Below are 14,288 nucleotides of genomic sequence, written 5' to 3' on the forward strand. Positions count from 1 at the left end.
CACCGCAGCGAGGCGGCCGGCTGCGATGGCGCTCCTTCGAAGACAGCCGGCCGTACCAACGGAGCTTGGACTGAGGACCACGACCACAAATATGCTCACTTCAACTGTGATTAAAGTTTCCCTCTCTCTCTCTTTCTCTCTCTCTCCTTCGGACGTGCTCGGACACCTCGCGCTTGCTCCTCCTGCGAGCTCGCGTATGATGTCGGCGGCACCACCGTCTTCCTCAGAGCACCCACAACTTCCAAGATCGGCGCTTCGTGCTCCCAGTGGCACCTTGCTGGCCCCCGCTGAACTGGTCCTCGCTTCTTCACCGTCGGCGCTCTCGCAAGCTACAGCCTCTACCCCTGCATCTAGTACCCCTGAAGACACGAACGGTCAAGTGATAGAGAGAGAGATAAAGAGAAAAACGTTTATTCGAGCCTTCTAAAGTGGGAGTGGTTGCCTAGTCCGGGAATCCATAAGGTGAGCAGAGAGCCTTCGCTCTGGATGCCAGGAGCTGCTGTACGTCCAGATGGTCGCTGATCACCAGGTTCTCCCACAGCTCAGGGCTCAGGGGTGGGAAAAGGGGATCGGAGAGGTGGAAGTTTGGGATTGCACCCACACGGTATTATAATATGAGCTAGAGTTCCGGGTTGTGAACAAAACTGGCATACAGCAGAGTATTGAGTTTGAAACATACGATGCAGGCGAACTGAGTGAGGAAAGGTATTGGTTTGTAGTCTGCGGAGCAGCGATTCTTCTTCCTTGGATAGTGCAGGGTGAGGGGGAGGAAAGTGTTGTCTGTCGGACCTGTAATATTGCGTGATGTCTTGATATGTTAGGAGCGGGATTGACGATGTGGTCTCTTCGGAAGCCTGGAGAGAGAGGGCGCAGGCTTGCTGATGAGCTAAGTTGTTGCTCGTCAGGGAGGAATGGCCAGGAGTCCAGATGATATTAACTTTCCGGCGGGGTTGATGTGGTAATAGTATAGCTTTAAAGTAGAAGGGGCCACCCTCCCGGCTAAGAAGCTTCGGCAGGCAGCTTGGGAATCCGTGATAATGATTGGGAACTTCGTGTGTATGAGGGCGAAGGCGATAGCTAGCTCCTCGGCAACCAGGTTGATGATGTCTTGATTGATGCACAGGTAATGAGGGCGCCCTTTGTGGTGGCTGCGGCTACTTTGTGTTGACCATTAGGGTAGGTACTATCATCCGTATAGGCGACATCTGTGCTTTTTCCATAAATATTCTCATGTGCTTAGCTTCGGGCTTGTCGGCGGCCGGGATGGAGGTCAGGGTGCATATTTTTGGGTAAAGGGCGAACCTGAATGTTACTTCTCCAATGGTCAGGGAGGGGCTCACAGACAGTAGATTGCGAACATGTGATATGGAGGCTGTTTTGGAGGGCTAGCCCTGCAGGTGTTTGTGTTAAACCAGTGCAAACCTCACTCTGCCCCTGGTCATGATGGCGTGACATGGCAGCAGCCGCGTAACTTTGACGAGTCTGCACACTTAGTACTACTAAACATAATTAACAGTTACTGGGCCTCTCGTGACGTTCCGGACGAACTCAAACTGACACTGGTTCACCCAATACCGAAGCCAAACAAAGACCCTTCTGTGCTGACTAACCTCCGGCCTATTTCTCTTACACCTACCATCTGTAAACTTACTGAACGCCTGATCAACAACCGCCTTCAGTGTTATTTGGAATATTTACGCCCATGGTTCCATCGGCTTCCGTCCTCACGTCGGTACTGACGATTGCCTTTGGCTACTACGACGCGTTCTGAACCGTACGTCACGAGCTGGTAATACAGATTGTCCTCACTTTCGACGTGCGAAAAGCCGTTAACAATGTTAGTCAGACAGCGATCCTTGAAGAGCTCGCTATAGCCTTTCTTAGCCAAAGGACCCAAAACTGGATTCGATTTTTTTTAGAAAATCGACCGATTCCGCTCCACAGCACGCATCCAGGATGGAGCCCCAGGAACTTTTATCTAGATAAGGGCGTTCCACAGGGTTCTGTCCTTGGACCCGTACTTTTCAATTTGGCCATGGCACGCGTCGCCCGCAACCTAGAACGGGACACTGCAGCTCGTTTTGCCATCTACGCTGACGACCTCACAGTATGGGTTGAGGCCGCCGACTACGACTGGACGGAAGACATGGCATCAGAATTGCAGGCGGCGGTGAAAAGCCTTTCCACTACTCTTCCAACTCTCGGCCTTGAGTTAGCACCCGAGAAGACCGAATTTCTCCTGGTCCACGGTCAGCACCAACCACCGACTAGTATGCATCATACAATTTACATCGGCGACACACCCATTTCCTCCCACTGTGGTCATATTCGCTTGCTCGGCATCCCCCTCGCCAGCCACAACAGCGCTCGACATTGGATAAGTCAACTGCGGAAAAATTGGAAGCCAATGATCCACTTAATCTCTCGCCTCTCAAATAAATTTGGCGGTGCTCACAAATCGGCGTGCCTCACGCTCTGTCGGGCGGTAGCGGTCGGTCGTCTCGCTTATGGCGCTCCGGTCTACAGCCTATCCTCGACTCATAAACATTTAGCGGTCCTTTATCGGGCCATGCTCCGCACCATCACTGGACTTCCCAGGCATACCTGCATCGTTGCTCTTGAACGGGCTGCTCCTATGCCTCCCACGGAAGAGCTCCTCGCGTAAACTCTCGGACAACGACCTTAGGCGGACATTAACGCCACAGGGGGCTGCACTCTTCGCCTGGGACTTGCGCATTCTTCCGACGCTTCCCTCGGCCTCACCACTTCCACCTCCTTGGTCAGTCCCTCCTGTCACAATGGCCCATCAGCGAACTGGTATCCCCCGTACCCAACCAGTTGCCCGTGAGAAAGCTTTTCAGCGCGTCCTTGCGACAAAATTGCCAGATGAAGTGGACATTTACACGGACGGCAGCCTTTCGCCTTCCCATATGGGTCTGGCCTGGCGCTGCCCAGCTCGGCCGGACCTGGACGGCTCTGTAATTCGGCCAGGACACCACTCGTCTCCCTTGGAAGCGGAACTTTAGAGCATCCTCGGCGCATTGGATCACCTGACCTACAGTATTGCAACGCCGCCCCCTCCACGTTTTCGGATCCTCACGGATTCCCATCAGGCACTTCAAGAACTCCGCAAGCCCTTCAGTGATCACCCAACTGTGCACGAAATACAACACGTGATCGCCATTCTGGCTCGCAATGGGACCACTGCCCGATTGACATGGGTGCCGGGTCACACGGACTCGGATGGGGGCAACCAGGCTGCACACGATGCAGCAAGGGAGTGTCTCACTAGTACCCCTCCCCTGGACGACGACAAGTTGCGCCCCTCTCCTGACCCTCGCCTTCAACTTGACCACGCACGCCATGCTCGGAAGGTACGCCCTGCGTCCGTTACTCCCGCTGGCTACCTGGCTCTGGCTCCTCCGATGCCTCGCTCTGCGGAAATCTTCGCAGGAACGACGCGGCACCGGCAATGTTTCTTCCGGAGCGGTATCAAAAACTAAACTTTAAATCACGCCTTGAGCTACTGTATGCGATTTTAAGTCTTTTATTATGATAAAAAGTTCCGCATACGCAAAATATAGCGCGGACAAGCATCCAAAGTCAACCGAGCGCAAAAAAACTGCAGGGAGAACGAACCCAGTGAAGCAGACGTCATGGAGACGCGCTACACAGCGCCGCCCGTATACTATAGACGCGCTCATTGCGAATGGAATGGAATACATTATACACCGCTAGAAATCTGGCGTTGATAGCCTTTGTTCGTCACGCACCGGTCTTGCAGACAAGCCCATCATGCTAACACTACAAGCGATGTAGCCAGGGCTCCCTTATTCAACTCGCAAAAAGCTATCACAAGCCCCGATCTCCCCGATGAAAGCTAAGCAAGCTACGAAGGAATGCGCACTTTCCAACAGAAATAGGAGACAAGCGCAGTCCGGAATTTTTGCAGAGAAAACAATGCTGACTACTCATTATGACAAGGCATTCTCAAACCCACGAATCACGCAGAAAAAACACCGTCCACCCGAATGTTCTTGCCAGCACCACGCCGCAAACTACGTTTCCCGTCGGGGAACGCGCTGCCGCGCGGAGTGCCACCTCAAATATTACGTCGTCGCCACCGTGCAGGTAGCGCCGCCGCGTGGTCCAAAGTCCTGTGAATACGCCCATATACATTTTGGCGACGCGCGCCAATGCGTGTCAACGCGGGAAGACGTCGTCGCATGAAAACGCGGAACATACGCGCATGTCGTTCCGCTTCATTTCGCAGCGCGTCGCCGCCGCCGGTGACCACGTTGTTGCAAATCGTGTTTGAAACTCCCGCGCAAATGTCGAGTAGTTCGAATGGGCCACGCACATAGTGGGGCTCTTCGATTTACAGTCTCGGACTCACCATGGACTCCCCGAGAAGCAGTCCAAAATTCGACTTTCCCATGTATCCCGAGAGTGTAAATCAAAGAGCCCCAGTAATAGCGTCTGCCGAAAGTGTGAGGGGGGGGGGGGGGGGGGGGGGCAGTGAGAGCAGCCATAGCAGCGCGTGCCGCCCTCCCCCTGACAATTTCGCCAGAAGCTCGGACCAGCGCCTTGCGCGTGTTCAGCACACTGCTCTCCTCCGCCATTTTCTTCCTGCCTTCGCTCACTCGGTTACGCCATCGCGCCGCCAAACCCCAGTAGCGGCAACTAAAGTGCTAGGGCACTAAAAAAACCCGCCATCACAGGCTACCATGCACCTTCCTTCACCAAGCACTCCACTGACAAATCCAAACACACTACCTCTACTCGAGCCAATCCCACACATGGCCCACCACAACCCTTCGCCATCCCCTTTTCCCACCCCCGCTCGCCTGCATTGCGGGGGCTACGAAGATGCACCCCACGCAATATGGCACAGCCGAACCACGAGTCTTTTCTCCCATCCCAATGTCCCCCACCCCATACCCCCCCCTGACTTGTAGGAGGCTGTCTACCCTCACACACTTGGACGCTCAGTTGCAGTGCGCCATGGTCGACAGGTCTCGGGCCCAGGCAGCCACCGTTCCGCAGCTCAACAGCCCATACTAAGCCTCGACAGGAATAAAACAATTTTCTCTTTTCTCTGTCCTTCTTTTGTGACATCATCAACGTCATCATCAGCCTATCATAAGTCAACTGCGGGACGAAGGCCTCTCCCACAGATCTCCAACCGCTCCTGTCCTACATCTGGTGGCAACCGATCGATGCAGCACCAGGCCACAATATAGTGTCTAGAATATACTGAGCAAACACAACCTTTAGCCTTTGGTCTCCAGCAGCTGCGAAGCACCTAACCATTGTAGTGGTCAGGCTAATGATACAGCAAGGGGTGCAAGAACCCCTGGGCCAGGAAAATGTCACATAATAATGTAGAAATTTTCTTGAAATGTTTTTTTCAAGGAGACATTCTCTATGCAGACTCAAGAAACTTTAGGTGGGGTCTGCAGGGAAAATAACAGATACATAATGCTTTCAGACCAGCGCTGCCAAATTCCTCATGCTACCTTTCTTTAGGATTATGAAAGCAAAGGTAGTGGCAGCGTTTGCTTCTGGGTTTCCCGTTTGCCCGCACTGGCAGCCGACTAAAAGTGGAGCAAAGCAGGGTAACAGCAACACTTTCCTCACAGTCACTTCCTGACTCATGACTTCACCAAATTTTTGGCAGTTCGCTTAAACCTCAGCTCAGTGCCACACAACCTAGCTCAGCTTACGCGAATGCACTCCAGTTGCCTATGAAAAATTGTGTCAATGACTTTTCATATGACTGACTTGAACACAACAGAGAACAGGACATATAGGTATTGGCTTATCAAACACGTAATTAAATATTTTCACCTGAAAAACAGAGACAACAAAAACAACACCACAACAATTTTGACAAATTCGACTTTCCCATGTATCCCGAGAGTGTAAATCAAAGAGCCCCAGTAATAGCGTCTGCCGAAAGTGTGAGGGGGGGGGGGGGGGGGGCAGTGAGAGCAGCCATAGCAGCGCGTGCCGCCCTCCCCCTGACAATTTCGCCAGAAGCTCGGACCAGCGCCTTGCGCGTGTTCAGCACACTGCTCTCCTCCGCCATTTTCTTCCTGCCTTCGCTCACTCGGTTACGCCATCGCGCCGCCAAACCCCAGTAGCGGCAACTAAAGTGCTAGGGCACTAAAAAAACCCGCCATCACAGGCTACCATGCACCTTCCTTCACCAAGCACTCCACTGACAAATCCAAACACACTACCTCTACTCGAGCCAATCCCACACATGGCCCACCACAACCCTTCGCCATCCCCTTTTCCCACCCCCGCTCGCCTGCATTGCGGGGGCTACGAAGATGCACCCCACGCAATATGGCACAGCCGAACCACGAGTCTTTTCTCCCATCCCAATGTCCCCCACCCCATACCCCCCCCTGACTTGTAGGAGGCTGTCTACCCTCACACACTTGGACGCTCAGTTGCAGTGCGCCATGGTCGACAGGTCTCGGGCCCAGGCAGCCACCGTTCCGCAGCTCAACAGCCCATACTAAGCCTCGACAGGAATAAAACAATTTTCTCTTTTCTCTGTCCTTCTTTTGTGACATCATCAACGTCATCATCAGCCTATCATAAGTCAACTGCGGGACGAAGGCCTCTCCCACAGATCTCCAACCGCTCCTGTCCTACATCTGGTGGCAACCGATCGATGCAGCACCAGGCCACAATATAGTGTCTAGAATATACTGAGCAAACACAACCTTTAGCCTTTGGTCTCCAGCAGCTGCGAAGCACCTAACCATTGTAGTGGTCAGGCTAATGATACAGCAAGGGGTGCAAGAACCCCTGGGCCAGGAAAATGTCACATAATAATGTAGAAATTTTCTTGAAATGTTTTTTTCAAGGAGACATTCTCTATGCAGACTCAAGAAACTTTAGGTGGGGTCTGCAGGGAAAATAACAGATACATAATGCTTTCAGACCAGCGCTGCCAAATTCCTCATGCTACCTTTCTTTAGGATTATGAAAGCAAAGGTAGTGGCAGCGTTTGCTTCTGGGTTTCCCGTTTGCCCGCACTGGCAGCCGACTAAAAGTGGAGCAAAGCAGGGTAACAGCAACACTTTCCTCACAGTCACTTCCTGACTCATGACTTCACCAAATTTTTGGCAGTTCGCTTAAACCTCAGCTCAGTGCCACACAACCTAGCTCAGCTTACGCGAATGCACTCCAGTTGCCTATGAAAAATTGTGTCAATGACTTTTCATATGACTGACTTGAACACAACAGAGAACAGGACATATAGGTATTGGCTTATCAAACACGTAATTAAATATTTTCACCTGAAAAACAGAGACAACAAAAACAACACCACAACAATTTTGACAACAATTTTGAACTGGTCAGCACATAACATTATTGATGGAGGAGAAACATTTTTTATAATAGGGGAGGCAGTAAAAGCAATATTAAGCAGCTTTTAATTAAACCCCCCGGTTGTATTATTTTACTCTGACCAAAAACAAAACTGCTTGACACCTCCAAAAGCAAACTGATCCCAAGGTTAAGCTCCAGATCTGGAACCTGCTACATCCAGTGAATCAAAATCATTTTACGCTATGCAAAGCCAAAAACTTATTGTGCAAGGCATCATTAGCAAGTGCAACTGATAAAAATTTCCCAGAATTACCAGCCTTGTGCCTTTGCAGGGCCTATGGCATGCAGTCTACGGGTGAGTATTGAAACTCAGTAAACGAGGAGGGCTGATGCAAGGACGGGCACTTGGCTGCAACATGTGTGCCAAATCAGTGCCGAGTACGTAGCTCTGTTTGTGTCAGTGTCAGTGGCAATGCATAAAGGTCACGCATTTCTTGGGCTGCACAGCCCCGTGAATGCTCATGGGCTGTGAGGAGTGTGCGATGGTTACTACCATCACCAGGTGGGCGCTACCAAAGCGAGCTCAGGCTTTCCAAATTATCGTCACCGCGCTCAACATCAGAATCATAACTGGACTGGAAGCAAGCCTGATGAAATCTACAAGATTTACACCATTTTTGAAAAAGAAGCAAGGTGCGAGGCAGTGCTCAGATGTTTTGCCAGACCAGAGTTCCCACGAGCTTAAAATATCTTAGCAGCTCATTGAAAAAGATGCGAGGGTAAAAGATTCTCGTAAACTTTTACAGGTAGGAAGAAAGATAGCCTCACAGCTTAAATTCTACGTACAGCTGGATTTTGCATTAGTTTAAATTTACAAATTTTTCCGATTAATAAAAACTAGGGGTGTGCGAATATCATTTTTTTTAATTTCGAAGCGAATTCGAATAATAAAAACAAAGTTCGAATCGAATCGAATATTTTTCGAATACGAATACTTATTGTTTTTTGTAAAATTAAAGTTTTCACCATCTAGAGACACAAAAACTGCAACTTTATTGCACAACAAATCATACAAAGTAAAATTAGAAATTACACAATACCATTGCACTCAACAGGTTAAGGTCTGAACTCACTTAAATGTTTATATGGAGAAAGGTTAACTGCTCGACATGTTCGGGGAGCAGTGACAACCTCCTGCTCATCACGACTCCACCAAATACCGAAAGTAGCCGCTCACTTGAGACACTAGTGGCTGGCATGCCCGAGCCCGTGCACATTGCCGCGCGCTGATACAGTAAAATCTCAATGATACTAATCTTGCGGGACTGCGAAAAATATTCGTATCATCCGAAATTCGTATGAACCAACACAGACCGAAAAATTGAGCGCTAAAAAAAGTTTTCGTTTATTTCTTCTCTTACTTTCGCGTGAAGAAATTCGTGATTTTTTCTCCTTTTTTAAACCCCCATGTCGCGAAGCAGTCCTTTCTGGAGCACGTAAAGCTCCGCGCTCGTCTCCTCACTCGCTGTGCCCAAGCTCGCTACACGCCGCAACAGTCAAGCGTGAACCGCATGGTGCGTTTTGCACGCGATTCGCTCGCCTCGGCTCTTCGAGCGCTGTATTTTCACGCCCGCATCGACGATTTCGCGCCCGCGGTAGCGCCTACCTCGGTCAGAAAATGACGCACGACGGGCGCGGCAGAATGGAGGAGCCTGACTACTTGCGATGAGATCGAGACAGCCGGCTTGGCTCCGCCGGAGACGGTTAGGCTTAGCACCCCGGCAAATATTTTACGGGCGCTTTCTAGCGGCGCGGGTGATGTTTTATGGTACCGTTTTCGCATGCATTATCAGCTCCTTTACCGCACAAGCAACTTCGTGTCTCCCTTGAGCCGCATTTTAAAGAGCGGTTAGAAACGGTCGCTCGAGCGCCCGCGCCACTTCGCGGCTGGAGCCGACGCCATGTTGACGCCGCCGGCCGCGCCGCGCGCAGCGTGGGGGTGGTTTCCCGGCGGTGTCAGCGCGCGTTGGGCGTGCGCAGAGCGTTTTCGCGAGCAGAAAACACCGATACAGTCTGCGAAAGCACGTACCGTTCGCCGTGTATATGCTTCGCCACTTTGCTGCTGAGACACGCTCTGAATTATTTTTTTTTTTTCGTTTTGGGTGGTTCGAATATTTCGAACCATAAAAGTGTCATTCGAATCGAATCGAATACCAAAAAATTCGAATCGAATATTCTAAGTTTCGAATATTCGCACACCCCTATTAAAAACCTTTAACAAGATTGGCTTCAAATCTTGAGTTTAATCTTTGAATCTAAACTAACATTACATGTTTGTTTGTCCTTGCAAACGGCAGAACACTTCTTAAAGGAGCACCGACACAAAATTTTCATGCCATGTTTCTGTCGCTGCTATGGGGGCCTGTCAACACAGTAATCATAGAATGGCACCTTAAATGCTTAACTGCAACAGAAATAATTATTTTGAGGACTGGTTTATTCATTTCAGTTTCGGTTTCAACGGCATGAGCATCGAGATGAATGGTCTTGACCTTCTTGTTAAACCACGACCGGTCTAGATGCGCGCGCTAGAGCGAGCGAGCACGTCCCGACCGGTTGTGGTCGCACATGCCAGGGCCGCATGACGTCAGTTCCAGAACTGTGATGTGATACAGAAGGCTGAGCAGCGCGCGCCAACAGCAGCCAGCGCTTTGGCTATGTCACAAGAGCCCCAACGTCAGCACTTTGGGGCGAGGCGCATGGCGCGGCACTCAGCGCGGCACTCAGCGCATCATGCTGATGCCCATGCCGAAAGGGCATCCATTCCGAGCTTTCTCGTGTGTGCAGAGTCTAAAATTGATTTAAAATATGTTATAGTGAATGGTTGCTGCTGAAGTTTCCTGGTGGGGGTATCCCCACACACAAAGGAAGCTTTTATGTAGTAGTCTCAGCTTTGAAATTTCGTGCCAGTACTCTTTTAAGGGAAAGCAGGGAAATGTTCTCCTTGGTGCATATACACAGGGGGCTCAAACCAGCCTGAACCATTTGTTGTGACAGGTGAAGCCTCTGTATGGGTGTCCTTATGTCATGCCTAGACACTAAGTGAAGATGCAAGCTACAATGTCATCTGGCTGCAATAACTATCTCCATCAAAGTCCATTCCCTCCAGACCCATGCCTTTTGATGCAGCCTACAACAGGCATAGTACACACCAAGAGTCGAGAACTGGGTCAGTTGGTAAAGATTTATTGTGATGAAACAGCGCGCAAAACCAGGACACAAGAGAAGACAACACCACGAGCGCTGACAACAACAGCGCTCATGTTGTTGTTGTCTTCTCCTCTTGTGTCCTGGTTTTGCGTGCTGTTTCATCACAATAGTACACACTAACGCTGTCTCAAATTCTCTAGACAAATGCAAACAGTTTAACAAAAATTTATACTTGCCTCGAAGATATGCAACATTTATTTCAGCCACAGTCACGTTTCATTAGCTTCCTATTGAAAGGCTGCAACGAGTTTCAAAGTTTTTTCAGACCCTGTGGATGTGCATATTTTACCTTCATTGCACACCCTCAAGAAGAGAAAAGGCTTTGCTTTAGTGTCAGACACAGGGTTCGTACAGGTTTCGAAGAGAAAAATTCAAGGAAACAAATCTGTTGGGCAAGTTGGTGCATTATGCTTGAAAAGGTAAAAAGCGCGACTTGGACAACGACAGTAGAGAAGGACGACGGGACAAGCGCTCCCGTCCCGTCGTCCTTCTCTACTGTCGTTGTCCAAGTCGCGCTTTTTACCTTTTCAAGAAAAATTCAAGGGTTTTCAAGGACTTTCAAGCCCCTGTGGGAGGATTTTTCAAGGCCCTCTGCGCGAGGTTATTTTGATTTTTTTACATCAAAGATCTGCAGACAAGGCTTTCAAAAGGCCCGACATATTTATTGCACAAAGAAAAAAAATCTCACAATGCAAATTTGCTTGCACTGAACAGAAAAAATAAGAATAGGTTTATCATATATCACAATGCAGATTTGTTCATGTCACACACAATAGAAAATTGTTCTATTGCCCCAAATAGCATTAACTGCACAAAGCAAAAAAAAATTAAGCAGCTCCTCCTAGCCACCCTCTTCAGGGGAGCTCCAGTCGCTTTTGCTGAATTTGGACCTTGATCGAGTGAAGCTCAGCTGTGTTGTCCTTTGCCGTCTTCCTGAGGCTATTTGACTTGACAATGTGTGTCACATCATTTTCTGCCTCTGCTTTTTCCGCATAGGCATCTGCAGAAGCCACGAGGTCATCAATTGTGGCCTCCAGCTTTTGTTTCTTTTCATTGCGTCAAGCTCTTCCTCTATGCAGTGCTTTTTCCTCTGCTTTGAAGCATCAAGGTCCTGCTTTTTCTGGGCTTCCAGGTATGCTCCGTACCTCTGCCTAGCTGCCGACACAGCAATCCTCAGTTCCTTAGTGATTGGAATTTGTAGGACACCACCTGCCTTCTCAACCGCATCACACACAACCCGTTGCGACACGTATGAAAGCTCCTTCAAGTTCTCTACGCACACCTGCCGGTTCACACTGAATCCACGTTCAACTGTTGCTTGGCCGTGACTGAGGACAAGCAGAAGTTTCACAATGCTCCACAACTCCGAGTAGGTTGAATTGAACTTCAAGAGGTCAGCATAGAATTCATCCAGCCTATCAGTGCCCTTGTCAAATTGTCTAAGTTTATGTTTTTGCTCATGCAGGAGCTCCGTGTACTCAGCCAACACTGTCTCGAACGTGGTCAGCCATTCTACCCACAGTGATGAGGGTATCCAACACTTTTCTGAAAAGAGGAAGGCATTCGTCTGGCTTTGTACACATCTGTCTTGGGTCCAGTGAAGAAAGGCCCCTAACAAATGCAAACTTCAGGGGGCTTCTCTCTAGAACCTTCTTTGTGGCATAGATCAAGAACTGTTTACATTCCATCCGGAACTGAAACACATCCTTTGCGCTTGCATGAGAATTCTTGATGATTTGCTCTGCCTTGTAGCCTATATCCACCTTTTCTAGTGGAATATGGTTCTCAGCATTCTCAAGGTCGACCTTCAGCAGGCCCACGATTCCTTTGGCAGACAGGACTGAACATTTCAGAAACTTTGTGAACAGCTTCCTTAGAACAGTCTCTAAATCCCTTGCGAGGAAAAAGGCCATTGCTTTGTCTGTCTGGTACTCTACCAAAAAAGGCTTCAGTGCATTTGCCACACACAATGCAAAATTCAACTTTGCTGGGAGCAAAGCATCACAGCTGAACTCCAACAAGTTGTTAAACGAGGCACATTTAGGCAGGTTGACAGCTGTTTTTCTAGCAGCCTCAATGTACTTGTTGATGTCAGACCACACCAACAACGCTCGCTCAATTACAGGGACATTCTCTAACCACCGGTGGGCGACAAACTTGAGAGGAAAAGTGTGCTGGCCGGTGACTGCAGAAAAGTCCTCTCTCCGTGCTGGGGCATCTTCAAAAAGTGCATTCAGACTAGACAACAGGCAATCAAGTCCCCATTTAGTTGCTGAAACTCCTGCCCTGTAAGCGTTGTGCACTGTGTGAAGCCCGCAAGTGCCTAAGTCCACACATTGAACCTGGTAATTTTGTTGCAAGTGCACTTGGATGTGCCTAAAGAACTTCAGATTAACATTTGGACCATCCATAGATATCTGAAGAACTTTTGCAAGGGGCAATGGCTCAAGGGCACTCAGCAACTTCTCCTGGATGTCATCAGCTGTAGAATGCCCCAGAAAAACGGAGGTATAATACCTCGTCGTCACTTTCTGAGCGGTGTCCCAACACCTCACGTGCACATCCATTTGCTTGCTTTGGAGACAGTCATTTGCCGACTCATCGAAAAGTACCACAAAAACTTCACACTGTTCTATCTCTCGCTGCAAAGCTGAGAGAAAGAAAGGCCTCAGACCATGACATGTCACATAGGCGCATTTCTTTTCACCACACGAAAACGCCTTTGCCACTTCACTGTCCGGGAACATGCGCTGAAATAACTCCCCTGCTTGCGATGACATCCGGTACGACATGTGGGATGTGACGAATTTCAGAGTCCAAATAATTTCAGCGTCAGTAACAAGCTCGTGCGTTTTGCAAGCGTCGTTTAGGCTTGGTGACGGCAACGGAGCCGTGGTAGCGGACTGCCCTGTCTCTCTCGCGACAGCAGTGAGATGGCTGTCCAACACGCGACCTTGCGTTATATTCACTGCAGCAATATGCTTGGCACTTTTCATGTGGCTCTTCAAAGCCGATTCACCCATGGCAGTCACATCAAAGGTTTTGCAGCAAAGCTTGCACTTAGCCCGATGCGGACTTGTTGTGTCCGGTGCAATCCACTGCTTGTAGTCGTCATGGTGGAGCCACGTAGTCTGAAACTTGCTTTTCCCGGGCATTGTCTCACATATCAACGCATCACTTTCACTGAACCGAAGAAGCCACGTTCAAAAAGCGCTGAAATCACGATTAGACGAATACTAGCGCACGGACGCGGCCGTATGACTCAGCGAGTGATGGCGAGGTAGCGATGCGATAGCGATGGGGATGGAAACGGCTCGTTGTCTTCAGTGTTGCCAGCTGCCTAACAGAATCGGCTACAGAGGTATAAAAACCGGTGTTTTCTTGACTGCGGTTCAGAATGATTAAACAAGAACAAAAGTTCAGCAACAAAGTCCGTTTTCTTGATGACAATTACTAAATTAAATATAGAATTCAAGAAATTCAAGACTTTTCAAGGACTTGTAAAAAATTCAAGGTTTTCAAGGGCCTTGAAAACAGACTTCTGGAATTCAAGGGTATTCAAGGTTTTCAAGGACCTGTGCGCACCCTGCCTGAGACAGGAAGCTCTCAACATCAAAAGCTGGCCTCACTGCATTGCTCTTTTTTACTCTTCAAGTCTGTGCAGC

General features: G+C 49.4%; 1 pseudogene; it reads right to left on the reverse strand.

Annotated features, from left to right (window-relative positions):
- Window positions 1-11,264: 11,264 nt before the first annotated feature.
- Window positions 11,265-14,210, reverse strand: LOC144174088 (uncharacterized; annotated as a pseudogene).
- Between the last annotated feature and the right edge of the window lie 78 nt (window positions 14,211-14,288).

This window comes from Haemaphysalis longicornis, unplaced genomic scaffold (assembly GCF_048455015.1).
Source record: "Haemaphysalis longicornis isolate Haplotype H1 unplaced genomic scaffold, Haemaphysalis longicornis Haplotype H1 scaffold_3, whole genome shotgun sequence".
Classification (NCBI taxonomy): Eukaryota; Metazoa; Arthropoda; class Arachnida; order Ixodida; family Ixodidae; genus Haemaphysalis; species Haemaphysalis longicornis.